At 47.7% G+C, this 21145-nt stretch overlaps 1 protein-coding gene and 1 pseudogene across 1 annotated transcript in view; one reads left to right on the top strand and one right to left on the bottom strand.

Annotated features, from left to right (window-relative positions):
* The window catches only part of KIF6 (kinesin family member 6), a 336021-nt gene that overhangs the window by 99238 nt on the left and 215638 nt on the right, over positions 1-21145 (bottom strand). The window lies entirely within an intron of this gene.
* Positions 5524-5702, top strand: LOC120938721 (annotated as a pseudogene).

Here is a 21145-nt window from a genome sequence, read left to right as displayed (position 1 = left end):
GGGATATCTGGGGTGTAGAGGGGAGTGCTGGGGGGATATCTGGGGTGTAGATGGGTCAGAGTGCTGGGGGGATATCTGGGGTGTAGAGGGGTCAGAGTGCTGGGGGGATATCTGGGGTGTAGAGGGGTCAGAGTGCTGGGGGGATATCTGGGGTGTAGAGGGGTCAGAGTGCTGGGGGGATATCTGGGGTGTAGAGGGGTCAGAGTGCTGGGGGGATATCTGGGGTGTAGAGGGGTCAGAGTGCTGGGGGGATATGTGGGGTGTCTATACTGATGGGGGGGGGTCTGAACTAATGGGGGTGTGTATACTGATGGGGGCCTGTCTATACTGATGGGGGTCTGAACGAAGGGGAGTGTCTATACTGATGGGGGGTCTGAACTAAGGGGGGTGTCTATACTGATGGGGGGGTCTGAACTAAGGCGGTTGTCCATACTGATGGGGGGTCTGTACCAAGGGGGGGATTCTATACTGATGGGGGGGTCTGAACTAAGGGGGGGTGCTATACTGATGGGGGTCTGCACTAAAGGGGGGTGTCTGCACTAAGAGGGGGGATTCTACACTGATGGGGGTGTCTGTACTGATGAGGGGTGTCTGTACTGAGGGAGGGGTCTGTACTGAGGGGGGTCTATACTAACAGGGGATGGTCTGTACTGAGGGAGGGGGGTTTATACTTAGTGGGGAGGGGGGGGGTCTATACTGACAGAGGGTAGTCTGTACTTAGTGAGGGGATCTATACTGCGGGAGGGGGGGGCTGTAGTTAGTGGAGGGGGGTCTGTACTGAGGGGGAACTATAGTTGGTGGACAGGGGGGTGACACCAATTTTTTCCGCACCAGGTGACACCAACCCTAGTGACGCCACTGGAACCACTAACAACCCCCCTCCGGTACATACGCAGGGTGGGCAGTAAATCCCAGTGCCAAATATGATTGTGTTTACTGCAGGACAGGCTCTGAGGAAGCTGGCGCAAAAACCGCCATGGTGATTACGTACGGTAAGCCGTTACCTTATGGGACCTATAAAGAGCTTCCAGGGAAAATAAACAAAAAAGGTCACCCCCCCCCCCCTATCATGTGTTAGACAGTGTGCTGGAGCTGGCACGTGGTAACGTAAATATAGGACGAGCGGCAGCGACTTGGCGGCGGTCGTATAGGAAATCTGCTCTGTGTCTCTCTGTATGCAGCCGGAATCAGCGAAGTTCTATATTAAAATGTCTCCAGCCGGCTTACACCGGGGTAGGTTTAGGAAAACTGTAAACTATGCAGTAAACACCACTAACTTGTTTTATCTGCCAAAAAAATCTGTAAAATTATTTCCATTCTCCGGGATCTTTCTCACCTCTACTCAGTGGCGGCTGGTGCTCAAAATTTTTGGGGGGCGCAAACGGAAAAAAAAATTGCAGCCTCACAAATGCAGCCACTGTGCCCATCAAACGCAGCCACTGTGCCCATCAAACGCAGCCACTGTGCCATGCCATCAAAACGCAGCCAACTATAACATATACCATTTTTTTTTTTATTTAGCCACTTCCATACCGCGCCTATTCTGGCACTTCTCTCCTATATGCAAAAATCATAATTTTTTTTTGCTAGAAAATTACTCAGAACCCCCAAACACTATGGGCTGGATTCAAGTAGGTCCACGCATTTTTACGGCGGCGTAGCGTATCGTATTTACGCTACGCCGCCGTAAGTTAGAGAGGCAAGTGCTGTATTCACAAAGCACTTGCCTCCTAACTTAAGGCGGCGTAGCGTAAATGGGGCCGGCGTAAGCGCGCCTAATTCAAATGAGGATGAGGGGGCGTGTTTTATGTAAATTATTGGTGACCCGACGTGATCGACGTTTTTTACGAACGGCGCATGCGCCGTTCGTAAAAGAATCCCAGTGCGCATGCTCGAAATTCCGCCGCAAATCGTCAATGCTTTAGACGTGAACGTAACTTACGTACAGCCCTATTCACGAACGACTTACGCAAGCGACGTAAAAATTTCAAAATTCTAAGCGGGAACGACGTCCATACTTAACATTGCGTACGCCTCATAAGAGCAGAAGCAACTTTACGCCGAAAAAGTCTAACGTAAACACCGTAAAAAAATAGCGCCAGGCGTACGTACGTTTGTGAATCGGTGTATCTACCTAATTAGCATATTCTTCACGTAAATCTACGGAAGCGCCATCTAGCGGCCAGCGGAAAAATTGCACCCTAAGATACGACGGCGCAGGCCGTCGTATCTTAGCTAGGTTTAAGTGTATCTCAGTTTGAGAATACACTTAAACATACGACGGCTTAGATTCCGAGTTACGTCGGCGTATCTACTGATACGCCGGCATAACTCTTTGTGAATCCGGCCCCATATATATGTTTTTTTTTACCAGACACCCTAGGGAATAAAATGGTGGTCATTGCAACTTTTTATCTCGCACGGCAATAATTTTTCCAATGCCTTTTTTGGGGTAAAAAACAGTTTCATGAATTAAAAAAAATCAAAACAGTAAAGTTAGCCCAATTTTTTTTGTATAATGTGAAAGATGAAGTTACGCCGAGTAAATAAATACCTAAACATGTCACGCTTTAAAAATGCGCAGACTCATGGAATGGAGCCAAACTTCGGTACTTAAAAATCTCCATAGGCATCGCTTAATTTTGTTTTTACAGGTTATCAGTTTCGAGTTACAGAGGAGGTCTAGTGCTAGAATTGTTGCACACGCTCTAACTCACGCGGCGATACCTCACATGTGTGGTTTGAACGGCATTTACATATGTGGGCGGGACTTGTGTGTGCGTTCGCTTCTGAGCGCGAGCTACCGGGGACAGGGGCGTTTAAACATTTTTTTTACTTCATTTATTTTATTTTTACATTTTATTTTTTGATCACTTTGATCACTTTTATTCCTATTACAAGGAATGTAAACATCCCTTGTAACAGGAATAGTGTGTGACAGGTCCTCTTTATGGAGACATGTGGAGTCAATAAGACCGTCCCCTCCCCCCACATCTCTCCTCCAAGCTGGAAAGCATGAGATCGGGAAAAAAAATTCACGGATCTCATGCTTACAGCCGCAATTGCGGCTTTGTTTACATTCCGGTACCCAGGCGTGACATCATAACATCGCGCCCGGGCCTCCGACGATCATAGAGATGACTGCTGACCATCTGATCACCAGTCATCTCTATGCCTCCCATCCGGTGCCGGCAGATCGTTTCTCCGGGTCTCCGATGGCACGGGAGAGCCTGGAGAAGCACCGGATGGCGGCGGGAGGGGGGACGTCCCCTCCCGTCGCCTATAAGAACGATCAAGCGGTGGAACTGCCGCTATGATCGTTCTTATGGTGCGCAGGATCACTGGCTGAAGAGATGGATATCTGAACGATGCCTGTAGCTGCCCCCATCATTCAGATCTCCCCACTGAAAGTCCAGAATATGATGTCCTTGCGCAGGAAGTGGTTAAAGAGCAAATACAAAATTATTAAAAAATAACAAGTGGCAAGTACACATCAATAAAGTTTTATGGATACGGCACTGTAGAATGGAGTTCCCAACATGTTTCGCCCATATATCAGGCTTCTTCAGGGAATGCTGTCCAATTATAGGTACAAGCCTTCTAGGTCTCTTGAGATGTTAACCACTTACGGACCGCCGGCCGCAGTTTTACGTGATGACTTTGAAGAATAATACCGTTGTTATGGCAGCAGCTAGCTACCATAACCCCGGTATCCTCTTCTTCAGTGGGCGAGCCTCTACAAGATAAAAGTGGTCTCTGCGGCGGATTCGCCGCTAGATCACTTTTATCGGCGGAAGGAGAGGGCCCCTTCCCTCCTGATGCCCTCCGCCGCTTACCGGAGCCGTCGGTAGCGGCGGAGGCGATCCGGTCCTGTCCCTTGCTGTGTGTGGAGACGATTGAGGGCAAGATGGCCCCCACCCGTCTCCATACGTCTTAAAAGGGAAATTTTTTTGTTGTCAGGTTGCATGTTTTGAGTTACAGAGGAGGTCTAGGGCTAGAATTATTGCTCTCGCTCTAACGATCGCGGCGATACCTCACATGTGTGGTTTGAACACCGTTTACATATGCGGGCGCTCCTTGCGTATGCGTTCGCTTCTGCGCGCGAGCTTGGCGGCACAGGGCGCGTTTTCTGGCTCCTAACTTTTTTAGCTGGCTCCTAGATTCCAAGCAAATTTGTCAAACCCTGAGGTAATAAAACTAGGTTACGCCTGGCGGGGGGTTACTATGATAAAGACGCTGCCTGACTCTATCGTCCCATACATGTCATTTCTGATTTTGCAGACGGCTCTATTTTAAGGAGCAAAAATCTGCATCCGACGTGCCCGGCTCCATCCATCTGCGGGATCCATTCCCAGGATTTCCATAGCGGAGTGGAGAAAGTGAATGTATCTGTAATAACCAGTTAGACGGAGACACGCAGAGCCTGGCTGCAGCATGGCAGGACTGGCAGAGCATCGTCAGGAATGGATACAAGTCAAACCCACAAAAGCGTTTACCAGACGGGCCCGGCCCAGTCACCACACCTATGTAAATAGAGAGGGAGAAGCGCCTTGCCGTGCCAGAGATCACACATAGCGTATGCTGCATCTCCACACAAACAGGATGTGCGTCACAGACCGCATTGCCTCGTCTGCTCTCAGGAGGGCGCTGGCGCGGTCACGCGGCTCTCTGGTGATGCTTAAAGGCGCACGCAGGAGACGTCTTATGCCAAATGCAGATCAATGCAACATGCAGAAACCACGCTGGCACTGGACAGAAAATCAGCGTGTGTGTGTGTGTGTGCCTGACAGTGTGACAACCCTATTCCTACATAGCTGTGTATCATTCGCAGGGATATATGGTGGGAAACAGGAAAGAGATACAATATCGCTCAATTTTTAAAGGCTTCAGTAATAAACCCCGGCTCCGAAATATTTTTTTTAGCTGGGGGAAAAAAATATCTTTTTTGCTGCAATACTCACCTTCAATCATGAGCTGTCCTCTCCAGTAATATATCTTTGCCAGCAGATGTCCCCAGGCTCTGGACATACAATGAGTGCAGGCCATCATGAATCCACCCCCTAACAGGGGGTACAGTAAACCTTGGATTGCGAGTAACGCAGTTAACGGGCGTTTCGCAATACGTGTGATCAGTAGGGTGTAGGTCCTTGGGCCTGCCCTGAACGTCTTGGGAGTGGGTGGACATGGCCTTCTGTCTTAGTTCACCTGCTCTCATGGGGTCTCTCTTCGGGGAGCCCCACCTAGTACTTGGGTGGGTCTGTTTCGGCAGACCTTCCAGAGAACGGGGTCCGTCTGGTTTCGGCCAGATGGACTATGTGAAGTACCTCAGTCCCCATCCGGAGCCTAACGCCCCGGGGGATCAGAGTAAGGTCCTTCCTTATGGAGGACAAGTGTAACACCCGTTGCAAGTTTTGTGTCACTCTCTATGTGTGTGCACTTTTTTTGGCACCAGGTGGAGTTTTTGGGTGTGTTTCACACGCCATGGGCTTTTCAAAAAAAATTATAATCCTTCAACATTACAACATCGCTTCTCAGTCTTTTGGCTAAGATCAACTGTAGTATCTGTTCTTATCAGTTGCCAAGAGGTGGCGCTGGTAGGGTGTAGGTCCTCGGGCCTGCCCTGAAAGTCTTGGGATCGGGTGGACATGGCCTTCTGGCTTAGTTCGCCTTCTTTAATGGGGTCTTCCTTTGGGGGAGCACCACCTAGTACTTGGGTGGGTCTGTTTCGGCAGACCCTCCAGAGAAAGGGGTCCGTCTGATTTTGGCCAGATGGACCAAAGTGTAAATACCCTTGGCAATGTCTGATTTTAGAGGGCTTGTGTACACCCGTTGCACGTTTTTGTGTCACCTCTTTATGTTGTGCACATTTTTTTGGCACCGGGTGAAGTTTTTGAGTGTGTTTCACATGCCATGGATTTTCGATATGATCTGTTCTTATCAGCTGCCAAGAGGTGGCGCTATGCTAACTATCCCTGGTCCACAGTGGTGGATTAGGGATAGCGGTGGCTATGCAAAACCTTCTTGGCGTAATGGCAACCTGAACAGTTAGTATCAGGGTGGACCGAAAGCTTACTGCTCGATGAATGGAGGGACGTTTCTAGGCCATCTTTAGAGAAAGCCGAAAGGGAAGCCTCCTGGTGAGGATTGAGAACCACTGGGTCTGGCCGAAGGGTCGGGTCCCTGTCCTGGCATAGATTTGTGTAGTTTCTGCCCCTTTCAGTTTTTCGGTTGGGAAAGCCTTTCGGTGTTAGTGAGGGGAATTGGCCGGTACCACTGAATATAATTAGATGAAAGCGATGGTGGAGGCTTTGTCAATTTGGTCTTTCCATAGGCTCTCAGTGTTCTGATACCTTCCTGACTGGGGTGGGGCTGCATCGGTCCGGGCTGTTGGTCAGGGTTGAGAGAAAAGCCTGTGGTGAATGTGCCCCTGGAGTGGCAGTCCAGGGGGGCCAGAACTCGCACAAGTGTTGAGGGGCACTTTGAGATTTGGCACCTCGGTCACTTTTTTCGCACCTGGCTAGGACCAGAGGATTTTTTGATTCCTGCCCGAAGGGCCGGTCATTGTATCGCACAATGGCCACTTTCACTTCTCCCACCTTCCTTCTCCCCACTTTCTATTTATTTACCCCCTGTGTTTGTCACATTTTTTGTATCTTTTTGTTGTTTGTTACACGTTTGTCACATTAGTAGGGTGTGGGTCCTCGGGCCTACCCTAAAGGTCTTGGGAGTGGGTGGACATGGCCTTCTGGATTAGTTCGCCCTCTCTCTCATGGGGTCTCCCTTCGGGGGAGTCCCGAGTACTTGGGAGGGTCTGTTTCGGCAAACCCTCCAGAGAAAGGGGTCCATCTGGTTTCGGCCAGATGGACCAAGTGAGTACCTCAGTCCCCGTCAGGAGCCAAACGCCCCGGGAGGATCAGGGTAAGGTCCTTCCTAGTGGAGGACAGTGTAATACCCGTTGCACGTTTTGTGTCACTATTTATGTGTGTGCACTTTTTTTGGCACCGGGTGGAGTTTTTGGGTGTGTTTCACACGCCACTCACTAAAAAATAAATAAAAAATCCTTCAACATTACACGTGGGGGAGACTTCAGTCCGCTCTCCCTGGGATCGCCGATCCACATGTCAGACGAGATTCCCAGCCAGGAAAACCTCAGCAATGAGGGAGGACGAGCACATGGCAGTGCCCGACTTCTGGAGAGGTGCCGCTCTCCGCCCTCACACTGTGGCTTTGCTTCTGGGCTCCTGGCACAGATGGCGGCCCCAATGGTCAAGCCATAAACCCACAATAAGGCGTGGGCTCAGCGAGAGAAAGGCTCCGGCCAGGAAAAGGATTACGTTAAATATGAATTGCTTCACTCAAAAGCCTAAATCATTTTCTCTCTTCATTTTAACCTCCTTGTGTCATAAAAATAAGTTTCTTATATATAAAGTGCAGCGCTACACATCAATACAGAAATAAATTTACAAATAAACAAGTGTATCAACATTCCAAGTACAACACATTTATGGTGCTACAACACATTTTCTTAAAAAAGCATTATTTTTTTTCATACATGTTTTTACACATGATAAAACCAAAAGTATTGGGACACCTGCCTTTACACGCGCATGAAATTTACTGGTATCCCAGTCTAGGTTCAATATTGAGTTGGCCCACCTTTTGCAGCTATAACAGCTTCAACTCTTCTGGGACGGCTGTCTACAAGGTTTAGAAGTGCGTCTATGGGAGTGTTTGACCGTTCCTCCAGAGGTGCATTTGTGAGGTCAGACACTGATGTGGATGAGAAGGCCTGGCTCGCAGTTCTTCTTCTGTAGACTCAAACAGGTTCTTCTTCTGCAGACTCAAACAGGGTCTTCTTCTGCAGACCTAAACAGGGTATTCTTCTGTAGACCCAAACGGGTTTCCTCTTCTGTAGACCCAAAGGCATTCTTCTTCTGTAGACCCAAACGAGTTCTTCTTCTGTAGACCCAAACGGGTTCTTCTTCTGTAGACCCAAACGGGGTCTTCTGTAGACCCTGTGTCTTCTTCTGTAGACCCAAACAGGGTCTTTTTCTGTAGACCCAAACAGGGTCTTTTTCTGTAGACCCAAACAGGGTCTATTTCTGTAGACCCAAACAGGGTCTTCTTCTATAGACCCAAATGGGGTCTTCTTCTGTAGACCCAAACAGGATCTTCTTCTATAGACCGAAAGGGAGTCTTCTGTAGACCCTGCATCTACTTCTGTAGACCCAAACAGGGTCTTCTTTCTGTAGACCCAAACAGGGTCTTCTTCTGTAGATCCAAACAGGGTCTTCTTCTGTAGATCCAAACAGGGTCTTCTTCTGTAGACCCAAACAGGGTCTTCTTCTGTGGATCCAAACAGGGTTGTCTTCTATAGACCCAAACAGGGTCTTCTGCACCCCAACAACTCGGTGCAAATAAGTATACAAAAGTACGCAGTCTGCCGGATAAGCTCAAGTTCCAGGCTTGTACAGTGTAACCTCGGATTGCAAGTAACACGGTTAACGAGCGTTTCGCAATACAAGCGCTGTGTATTTTGAAAAATCCCAACTCGGTTTGCGAGTGTTGTCTCACAAAACGAGCAGTATTCAGGCCAAAGCGGTGTGCAGTACTGCGGCCTAAGGTGGGGGGCACCAGAGCCGAACGGTGCTGTTCGGAAAGACTCGGAAATACTACCTTTCCGAGCCTTTCAGAGGTTTGCCGAGGTCAGCCAAGCTGTCCTCAGGCCTTTTTGGCTGTTTCTGAGGCTCCCTGTTGCCCCCCCCCGCTTCTGGCCGCATGCGGTATTGCATGTCATTGAAGTCAATGCGGAACAAATTATTTTTGTTTCCATTGACTTCAATGGCGAAACTCGCTTTGATATGCGAGTATTTTGGATTACGAGCATTCTCTAGGAACGGATTATACTCGTAATCCGAGGTTCCGCTGTACTTGTTTCAGTTCTTCTTTGAGAATGCACCAGTTATAAAAGTTCTATTATTGGACCTGGTGAATGGAAAGGAAAAACTGAAGAGTCACGACAAGGGGGATCTGGAGACAAGAGCTTGGCGCCCTTACCAAATAAATATTCAACATTTCTGCTCAATTAATTAGGCGATTGGAAGGGAGAGACAACAAATGATTGCAGCTGCACGCTTGGCTTCGCCTCGTTTTATTTTCAGTTTGGAAAGCCGGGAAAAGAACCCCTAAAACTACATTTAAAGTCCAATTATAGATTTCATGCTGTATTTTTAGCGTGCGGAGCAGGCTGCGCTGGAATGTTGAGCTGTATAATTTGTGTGTTTACTAGTCGAAGAATTTATAGATGTGCAGCCAATCGGAGAGCATGGCAGGAACACAGAACCGCTCGGTGAATATCCGGAGTGTGATATAATTAGTCGGGGGAAGTGTATGAATCAGACAGGCGAGATCTGAGAACACTGCCTCTCACATCGCCGGGTCTCCAGGGCCAAATTACCCCGCTGAGCGCGCCTATTCATTAACCAATACACCATGGAAGGATACCGGAGCGCCTGGTAAAGGATGTGAGAAATCAAATGGTTCCATTCAAGTTTTCTTTTATATTTCCTGGACAAACCACCAACTGAAACGCGTGCAAGAGGTCCTCCCAAAAAAGTCTACATGACCGCGTCACAGTCCCCTTTCCTTTTCTCTGTTTTAACTGTACACTCACCAGCCAATTTATTAGGTCCCAGTCTACCCATTCTCCTCTGACCTCAACAAGGCATTTTCCTCCACACAACTACCGCTCACTGGATATTTTCTCTTTTCCACACCATTCTCTGTAAACTCGAGAAATGGTTGTGTGTGAAAATCCCAGAAATACTCAGACCATGCCACGTTTAAAGTCACTTAACCACTTAAGGACCGCCTCCTGCACATATACGTTGGCAGAATGGCACGGCTGGGCACAATCACGTACAGGTACGTCCTCTTTAATAGGTAGATTCAGGTAGAGTTAGGCCTACTTATCAGTAGATAAGCCGGCCTAACTCAGAATCTACGCCGACTTATGTTTAAGCGTATGCTCAAACAGAGATACGCTTAAAGATATCTAAGATACGACGGCTTGCGCCGTCCTATCTTAGATTGCAATATTTTGGATGGCCGCTAGGTGGCGCTTTCATTGCGGTCAGCGTAGAATATGTAAATGAGGAGATACGCCGATTCACGAACGTACGCCCGGCCGCTGCAGTACTTTTACTCCGTTTACGTAAGAGATAGGCCGCGTAAAGTTAGAGCTAGGCCCTAGTGGAATAGTAATGTCAAGTATGGCCGCCGTTCCCGCGTCGAAATTTGAAATTTTTACGTCGTTTGTGTAAATCGTCCGGGAATCGGGATTTACGTCGTTTACGTCCACATCAAAATCAATAGGCCGTGCGGCGTACTTAGCCGCAATGCACACTGGGAAATGTAGGCGCCCGGCGCATGCGCAGTAGCCAAAAAACGTCAAAAACGCGAGGTCAAGCCTCATTACCATAAAACACGCCCCCCTCCAACACATTTGAATTAGGCGCCCTTACGCCCACCGATTCAGGCTACGCCGACGTAACTTAGCAGGCAAGTACATTGTGAATCATGTACTTGCCTCGCTAACTTAGGGCGGCGTAGCTTAAATTCCTTAAGCTACGCCGCCGCAAAGTTACGCGTCCGTACCTGAATCTACCTATAAGTGCCCAGCCGTGGATCGCGCGCGCCCGTGACCCGGTCCGAAGCTCCGTGATCGCAGGACCCGCAGACCCGATCGCCACTGGAGTCCCGCGATCGGTCCCCGGAGCTGTAAACACAGCTTTCCCGTTCTTCACTGTGGCGCCGTCATCAATGACGTCACACCTACAGCCACACCCCCCAACAGTAAGAATCACACATGAGGGCACACTTAACCCCTGCAGCGCCCCCTCCTGGTTAACCCATTCACTGCCAGTGTCATTTTCACAGTAATCGGGGCATTTTTATAGCACTGATCGCTGTAAAAATGACAACGGTCCCAAAATAGCGTCAAAAGTGTCCGATGTGTCGCAGTCACGATAAAAATCACCATTACTAGAAAAAAAAAAATATTAATAAAAATACCATAAAACTATCCCCTATTTTATATATTTTTTGGGGATATTTATTATAGCAAAAAGTAAATAACATTGGCCCAGATTCTCGTATCTGGGCGTAAAACTGTGCGGGCGTAACGTATCTGGTTTACGTTACGCCGCCGCAAGTTTTACAGGCAAGTGCTTTATTCACAAAGAACTTGCCTGTAAAGTTGCGGCGGCGTAGCGTAAATCACCCGGCGCAAGCCCGCCTAATTCAAATGAGCCGGGTAGGGGGGCGTGGAGCATTTAAATTAGGCGCGTTCCCGCGCCGAACGAACTGCGCATGCGCCGTCCGGAAAATATCCCAGGGTGCATTGCTCCAAATGACGTTGCAAGGACGTCATTGGTTTCGACGTGAACGTCACGGACGACTTACGCAAACAACGTAAATTTTTAAATTTCGACGGCCATACTTAACATTGCTTGCCCCTCATATAGCAGGGGCAACTTTACGCAGCGCAAATCCAACGTAAACGTCGTAACTTCACTGCGTTGACCGCTCGTACGTTCGGGAATTCGCGTATTTTGCTAATTTGCATACTCGATGGGGAAAACGACGGAGGCGACACCTAGCGGCAAAAAAAAAAAAAAAATTGCATTTAAGATCCGACAGCGTAAGAGCCTTACGCCTGTCGGATCTAATGGATATCTATGCGTAACTGATTCTTAGGCCCCGTACACACGAGAGGATTGATCCGCTGGAATTGATCCGCGGACCGGCTCCAGCGGATAGATCCCCTGGTGTGTACGATCCAGCGGATCTGTTTCCGCGGATTTTTGTCCCCGGGGATGGATTTCCAGCGGATCAAAATTTCTTGACATGCTAAGAAATCGATCCGCTGGAATCCAGTCCAACGGATTAATCCGCTGGTCTGTACAGACTCACCGGATCAATCCGTCCGAATCCACGGGGATTTTGATCTCATGGTTAGTACAACCATGAGATCAAAATCCGTCAGAGGATTTATCCGCGGAAACGGTCCCCTGGACCGTTTCCGCGGATAAATCCTCTTGTGTGTACCCGGCCTAAGAATCAGTCGCATAGATACGACGGCCCAGATTAGGACTTACGACGGCGCACATTGCGTTGCGCCGTCGTAAGCCCTTTGAGAATCCGGGCCATTGTTTTTTTTTTTTAAAATCGTCGCTCTATTTTTGTTTATAGCGCAAAAAATAAAAAATAAAACGCAGAGGCGACCAAATACCACTAAAATAAATCTCTATTTGTGGGGGGGGAAAAAGGACGTAAATTTTGTTTGGGAGCCACGTCGTGCGACCGCGCAATTGTCAGTTAAAGCGACGCAGTGCCGAATCGCAAAAAGTGGCCCGGTCTTTAAGCTGCATAATGGTCCGGGGCTGAGGTGGTTAATATACCCTTCACTAGTAAGGCCAACACAAGAGCAAACCCGTCACCCCGAGGACTGAACGCTCCTCCGTTGTTTGAATCTTTAATAAGTTCCAGCCTCTGTACAGTGCATCTGCGGTCCCAGCAGAACGCCGGATTGCACTTTCTTCTCTCATGTCCACCAAGAACTTGTTTCACTTGGATGACAGAACCCCATTACCGCAGAGTCCGGCCATCCACAGCATCTGCTTTGTGAATGAAACAAACAGCGGTTGCCATAGAGGTGTCTTATGGGACGCCGCCACAAAGCCGGAGCTGTTCTTGGGGAAGAGACGGGCGGGTTTTTTGTGAATTTGGACGTTGGTGTTGTGAATCACCCTTATTGACTTAGAAAGCAGCTTTCTGCGTTTTAAAAACATCAATGGGTTCGAGATTCGAAGAGAACCGAGCAGTGAGGTAATGGCGTGCGCCGGTCCAAGACCGAGACGGCCCCTCTGCACCTGTTTATTTTGGAAGCGGAGAGTAAAGTGAGCAGGAGAATGGAGCCGGACAAAATCAGTGCCGCGGATCCAGGAGAGCCCCGAAAAAGGAGAGGCGTCAGTCAGAGGACCTCTGGAACTACCAGATTTCCTATGGAGGATGTCGGCTCAATTGCTTTAACCACTTGCTTACTGGGCACATAAACCCCCTTCGTGCCCAGGCGAAATTTCAGCTTCCGGCACTGCGTCGCTTTAACTGACAATTGCGCGGTCGTGCGACGTGGCTCCCAAACAAAATTGGCGTCCTTTTTTCCCCACAAATAGAACTTTCTTTTGGTGGTATTTGATCACCTCTGCAGTTTTTATTTTTTGCGCTATAAACAAAAAAAGAGCGAACATTTTGAAAAAAATTAATATTTTCTACTTTTTGCTATAATAAATATCCCCAAAAATATATAAAAAAAAAAAAAATTCCCTCAGTTTAGGCCGATACGTATTCTTCTACATATTTTTCGTAAAAAAAAAAAAAAAAATCGCAATAAGCGTTTATCGATTGGTTTGCGCAAAAGTTATAGCGTTTACAAAATAGGGGGTATTTTTTTATGGCATTTTTATTAATATTTTATTTTTACTAGTAATGAATAGTGTTGCTCACGAATATTCGTATTGCGAATATTCGGCTCGAATATGGCATATTCGAGTATTCGCGATATATTTCGAATTTCGCGGTGAATATTCGCAATTCCGAATATTCGCATTTTTTCAATTTGATTTTTAAAACAGATCACATCCTATCGACGTCTAAAAGCATTGCTGGTATGATTAGAGACCCTGGGCCGAGTAGCTAAGCTGAGGCGATCCTTTTATGTTGCCGAATATAAAAAAAAAAAAAATTGCGAATTTTCGCTATTGCGAATGCGAAAATGATTGCGAATTTTCGATAACTGTGGTAGGAGAACTCTGATTGTCTCTGATGCAAAAGGGGGGGGCTTTGTGTATGTTTCTGTTATGAATATTTGTATGTTTGATATTATTTTTTTTTGTAAGAAGGAAAAAATTGCGCATACCTTAAAAAAAGGGGAGAATACAGCAGCAACTCAAAAATGTTATACAACATAAATTAATACAAGACAGAAAATGGAGTCGCTCTACAAGAATAAAAAATATGTCTAGTGACAAGACATGTGGGCAAATTATAAAATAAGCAAGCGCAAATAACTTGTGAAATACACAGTGAAACAAATATATAAAGAAATATAGTCCCAATAATAGAAAAATAATCTTTCATAAAAATGTCTTTGATATGTGAAGTGAAAAAAAGTCCAAAGCATGCAGCATGAACGTGTTCAATCTTCAAGGTGTTTGATTGACAAACGGCTGTGACAGATGGATAGAGTAAAGAATCACCACCAATGCAAAACACTTTTTATTTTCTATTGTAAAATATCAAGAATATTCTGAGCCAATCAGAGTGCTCCTTCCGCATTTGCTGAATATTCGCAATTATTTTGTATTGTAAAATATCAAGAATATTCTGAGCCAATCAGAGTGCTCCTTCCGCATTTGTCGAATATTCGCAATTATTTTGTATTGTAAAATATCAAGAATATTCTGAGCCAATCAGAGTGCTCCTAGCGCTGTTGTCGAAATTTCGCCATCAATATCGCATTCGCATTTTGCGAAATTTTGATAAAATATCACAAATATTCTGAGCCAATCAGAGTGCTCCTACAGCATTTGTCGAAATTGCGCAGTAAATATCGCATTCGCATTTTGCGAAATTTCGAAATAATATCAAGAATATTCAGAGCCAATCAGAGTGCTCCTACCGCAGTTATCGAAATTTCGCAATTATTTTCGCATTCGCAATAGCGAAAATTCGCAATTATTTCATTTCGATAAAATATCACGAATATTCGAATTTAGCGAATATATCTCGAATATTCGACTATATATTCGAGATATATCGCGAAATCGAATATGGCGTATTCTGCTCAACACTAGTAATGGCGGCGATCAGAGATTTTTTTTCGGTACTGCGACATTATGGCGGACACTTCAGACATTTTTGACACATTTTTGGGACCATTGTCATTTTTATAGCGATCAGTGCTATAAAAATGCATTGATTACTATAAAAGTAAGTGGAATGCCTCACTTTGTTCATGTGCATATCTCACTGTGTCCATGCCTCACTGTGTCCATGCCTCACTGTGCCCATGCCTCACTGTGCCCATGCCTCACTGTGCCCATGCCTCACTGTGCCCATGCCTCACTGTGCCCATGCCTCACTGTGTCCATGCCTCACTGTGCCCATGCCTCACTGTGCCCATGCCTCACTGTGCCCATGCCTCACTGTGCCCATGCCTCACTGTGCCCATGCCTCACTGTGCCCATGCCTCACTGTGCCCATGCCTCACTGTGCCCATGCCTCACTGTGTCCATGCCTCACTGTGTCCATGACTAGACTGACGTTTAACATGGGAGTCTATGGAAGGGGTGCCCGGCTTTGAAAAATCGGTGCTCCATGGCCGTTTATTGATTGGTTTGCACAAAACTTATCGCTTCTACAAAATAGGGGATAGTTTTATGGCATTTTTATTAATACATTTTTCTTACTAGTAATGGCGATCAGCGATTTTTATTGTGACTGCGACATTATGGCGGACACATCGGACACTTTTGACGGCATTTTGGGACCATTGTCATTGATACAGCGATCAGTGCTATAAAAATGCACTGATTACTGTAAAAATGACACCGGCAGTGAAGGGGTTAACCACTAGGGTGTCACTGAAGGGGTTAAGTCTGTACTAGGGATGCGTTCTAACTGTGGGGGGGATGGGCTACGTGTGACACGACACCGATTACCACTCCCGATCACAGGGAGCTGTGATCAGTGTCCTGTCACTAGGAAGAATGGGGAAAAGCTTGCTTACATTAGCATTTCCCCGTTCTTCCTCTTCGTGAGACGATTGCAAGTGTCCCCGTAGACATAGGGCCAGATTCACATAGAGATACACCGTCGTATCTCTGAGTTGTACCGTCGTATCTATGCGCCTGATTCATAGAATCAGTTACGCATAGATATGCCTAAGATCCGACAGGTGTAACTGTGTTACACCGTCGGATCTTAGGCTGCAATTCCAGGCCGGCCGCTAGGTGGCGTTTCGCTTTATTTACGCGACGATTATGCAAATGAGGAGATACGTCGATTCCGAAACAAACGACCGCACGGCGCTTTTTTTTTACGTCGTTTGCGTTTGGCTTTTTCCGGCGTATAGTTACCCCTGGGTCTATGAGGCACAGCCAATGTTAAGTATGGCCGTCGTTCCCGCGACGAAATTTGAATTTTTTACGTTGTTTGCGTAAGTCGTTCGCGCATACGGATGGACGTAATTTACGTTCACGCCGAAACCAATGACGTCCTTGCAACGTCATTTGGAGCAATGCACGCTGGGATTTGAATAGTACACGCCCCCTAGCCGCGGAATTTGAATTCCGCCGGAGGATTTACGATACGCCGCCACAAGTTTTGAGGTAAGTGTTTTGTGAATTACCCACTTGCCTCAAAAACTTGCGGCGGCGGATCTTAAATCACATAGGTTACACGGATCTAAAGATCCACTAACCTATGCGAATCTGGCTCATAGAGTCCACGCGGACCCGCGGTCGGACTCACGGAGCTCGCGGCGGGAGTGCGTGCCCACAATGCCGCATCTTAAAAGGGGACATACAGGTACGTCCATCTGCCCAGCCGTGCCAACGTATATCGTCGTGCGCTGGTTCCTAAGCGTAGGGGTTTCCTCACTGTTAGGGCAATAAGGATGTGGAACTCTCTTCCCCACTTGGTGGTGGCTGCGGGGAGTATGGAAATTTTATAAAAGACTCTTAGATGTACATCTTAAAAGGACACAATATACAGGGATATGGGAAATAATTATAGACACCGATATAGATGTAGTTACTAGTGTTCTATTAGACCCAAAAAGTAAACACTGATGCAAAGATTAACCACTTCGTATCCTTTGACGGCCACAAAGTGGCTCTACAATGCCGGGAGGACGTCTATTGGTGTCCTCGGCTCCTCCGGTCTCTGTGCCTCCTTATGCCCGCATATCGTAGGCTGCATTCTTACGTTGGCCGCTAGGTGGCGTTCCCGTTGTGGTCAGCGTAGAGTATGCAAATTGCATACTAACGCCGATTCACAACCGTACGCGCGCCCTGCGTACGCAGTTTACGCCGTTTGCGTACGTCGGGTTTTGCGTAAGGCTGCCCCTGCTATTAGCAGGCGCAGCCAATGCTAAGTATACCCGTCGTTCCCGCGTCGCAAAATTTGAAAATTACGTAGTTTGCGTAAGTGAATCGTGAATGCCGCTGGACGCCATTCACGTTCACTTTGAAGCAAATGACGTCCTTGCGACGTCATTTACCGCAATGCACGTCGGGAAAGTTCCCGACGGAGCATGCGCACTACGTTCGGCGCGGGAACGCGACTAATTTAAATGATCCACGCCCCCTACGGGATCATTTAAATTACGCGCGCTTACGCCGGGCATTTTTCAGCAGCGCCCACGCAATTTACGGAGCTACTGCTCCGTGAATCAAGCGTAGCGCAGTAAATTTACAGAGGCGCAGCGGCAAAATGGTGCACTGCGCCTCCGTAATAAATGGGCAAATGTACCTGAATCTACCCCAGGGACACCGATCGGTCACCTCCCCCAGTCAGTCCCCCTCCCCCACAGTAAGAATCACTCCCTAGGGAACACATTTAACCCCTTCCTCTCCCCCTAGTGTTAACCCCTTCCCTGCCAGTCACATTTATACAGAAATCCGTGCATACTTATAGCACTGATCGCTGTATAAATGGCAATGGTCCAAAAAATGTGTCAAAATTGTCTGATGCGTCCGCCACAATGTCGCTCTCCCAATAAAAATCACAGATCGCCGCCATTACTAGTTAAAAAAAAATTATATATATATATATAAAAAAAAAAACATAATTCTGTCCCCTATTTTGTAGACGCTATGGGGCAGATTCTCGTAGATCGGCGTAAAAGTCGGCGGGCTTAACGTATCTCATTTACGTTACGCCGCCGCAAGTTTTACAGGCAAGTGCTTTATTCACAAAGCACGTGCGTGTAAAGTTGCGGCGGCGTAGCGTAAATCACTCGGGGCAAGCCCGCCTAATTAAAATTAGGCGGGTAGGGGGCGTGTAGCATTTAAATTAAGCGCGTTCAAGCGCCGAACGTACTGCGCATGCGCCGTCCGAAAAATATCCCAGGGTGCATTGCTCCAAATGACGTCGCAAGGACGTCATTGGTTTCGACGTCCAGCCCCATTCACGGACAACTTACGCAAACGACGTAAATTTACAAATTTCGACGCGGGAACGACAGACATACTTAACATTGATTGCGCCTCATATACCCAGGGGCAACTTTACACCGGGAAAAGCCTAACGTAAACGTCGTAACTTTACTGCGTCGGCCGCGCGTAGGTTCGGGAATTTGCGTATCTAGCTAATTTGCATACCCGACGGGGAAAACGACGGAAGCGCCACCTAGCGGACAACAAAAAAAATTGCATTTAAGATCCGACGGCGTAAGAGCCTTACGCCTGTCGGATCTAATGGTTATCTATGCGACTGATTCTAAGAATCAGGCGCATAGATACAACAGCCCAGATTAGGACTTACGACGGCGCACATTGCGTTGCGCCGTCGTAAGCCCTTTGAGAATCTGGGCCTATAACTTTTGCATAAAACCAATCACTATACGCTTATTGCGCTTATTATCTGTGAGATGGGTGCAGCAAAGACTTCCTCAAATTGGGGATCCAACTGAAGCACCACAAGAGTCTGCAATGCCCGTTGTATGTTGGCCAATAGGGACAGAGAGGAGGGCTGGTTCCTTTAACAGGAGATTGAGTTGAGTTGAGTGGCCTCTTGATATAGCGCGGTCATTACCCCCAGGGATCGACAAATCCCGGGGGCCAGGCAGAAATAGTGTCCTGGCGCCATCTGGTGGTGGCCGTTGGTATTACAAGTTAAGCATTACAAGTTAAACAGCAATTCTAATGTCATTTTTCACTATTTTCACTATTCTTCCCTCTAATTAGAACCCCCAAACATTATATATATTTTTTATTCTAACACCCTAGAGAATAAAATGGCGATCGTTGCAATACTTTCTGTCATGCCGTATTTGCGCAGCGGTCTTACAAGCGCACTTTTTTGGGAAAAAATTACACTTTTTTTAATTAAAAAATAAGACAACAGTAAAGTTATCCCCATTTTTTTTTATATTATGAAAGATAATGTTACGCCGAGTAAATTCATACCCAACATGTCACGCTTCGAAATTGCGTCCGCTCGTGGAATGGCGACACACTTTTACCCTTTAAAATCTCCATAGGCGACGTTTAAAAAAATCTACAGGTTGCATGTTTTGAGTTACAGAGGAGGTCTAGGGCTAGAATTATTGCTCTCGCTCTACGAATCGCGGCGATACCTCACATGTGTGGTTTAAACACCGTTTTCATATGCGGGCGCTGCTCACATATGTGTTCGCTTCTGCGCGCAAGCTCGTCGGGACGGGGCGCGTTTTCTGGCTCCTAACTTTTTTAGCTGGCTCCTAGATTCCAAGCAAATTTGTCAAACCCTGCTTTACCCCATAGGATCCCGACGCACTTGGCTAGCACCAATTTAGACAGAAGCCAATTAACCTACCAGCAAGTCTTTAGAGGGTGGGAGGAAACCGGAGTACCCGGAGGAAACCCACGCAGGCACAGGGAGAACATGCAAACTCCAGGCAGGTAGTGTCATGGTTGGGATTCGAACCAGCGACCCTTTTTTACTGCTAGGTGAGAGTCAGGGCCGCCATCAGGGGGGTACAGGCATTACACCTGTAAGGGGCCCGATGGTCCCAGGCAGTGCTGGGACAAGGTCATCTAGAGCCCAGGGCGAACATGCCAAATTGCGCCCCCCCAAGATGTATGATTGTGTCAGCAAAAATCCCCCTTTTTTTCCGTCATGGCTGCCCTGGTGAGAGTGCTACCCATTACATCAATGTGCCGCCCATCTACCCCCAACCCCAATCATCTACCTCCAACCCCATCCATCTACCTCCAACCCCATCCATCTACCTCCAACCCCATCCATCTACCTCCAACCCCATCCATCTACCCCAACCCCATCCCCCAACCCCATCCATCTACCCCCAACCCCATCCATCTACCCCAACCCCATCCATCTACCTCCAACCCCATCCATCTACCTCCAACCCCAATCATCTACCTCCAACCCCAATCATCTACCTCAACCCCATCCATCTACCCCAACCCCATCCATCTACCTCCAACCCCATCCATCTACCTCCAACCCCATCCATTTACTCCACACCCCATCCATTTACTCCACACCCCATCCATCTACCCCAACCCCATTCATCTACCTCCAACCCCATCCATCTACCTCCAACCCCATCCATCTACCTCCAACCCCATCCATCTACCTCCAACCCCATCCATCTACCTCCAACCCCATCCATCTACCCCAACCCCATCCATTTACTCCACACCCCATCCATCTACCCCAACCCCATTCATTTACCTCCAACCCCATCCATCTACCCCAACCCCATCCATCTACCCCAACCCCATCCATCTACCCCAACCCCATCCATCTACCCCAACCCCATCCATCTACCTCCAACCCCATTTATCTACCCCCAACCCCATTCATCTACCTCCAACCCCATCCATCTACCCCAACCCCATCCATCTACCTCCAACCCCATTCATCTACCTCCAACCCCATTCATCTACCTCCAACCCCAATCATCTACCTCCAACCCCATCCATCTACCTCCAACCCCATCCATCTACCTCCAACCCCATCCATCTACCTCCAACCCCATCCATCTACCTCAACCCCATCCATCTACCTCCAACCCCATCCATCTACCCACAACCCCATCCATCTACCTCCAACCCCATCCATCTACCTCCAACCCCATCCATCTACCCCCAACCCCATCCATCTACCCCAACCCCATCCATCTACCCCAACCCCATCCATCCTTCAATCCCATCCATCTACCCCAACCCCATCCATCTACCCCCAACCCCATCCATCTACCCCCAATCATCTACCCCCAACCCCATCCATCTACCCCCAACCCCAATCATCTACCCCAACCCCATCCATCTACCCCCAACCCCATCCATCTACC

This window comes from Rana temporaria, chromosome 4 (assembly GCF_905171775.1).
Source record: "Rana temporaria chromosome 4, aRanTem1.1, whole genome shotgun sequence".
NCBI classification, from domain to species: domain Eukaryota; kingdom Metazoa; phylum Chordata; class Amphibia; order Anura; family Ranidae; genus Rana; species Rana temporaria.
This window is presented reverse-complemented; position numbering and strand designations above follow the sequence as displayed.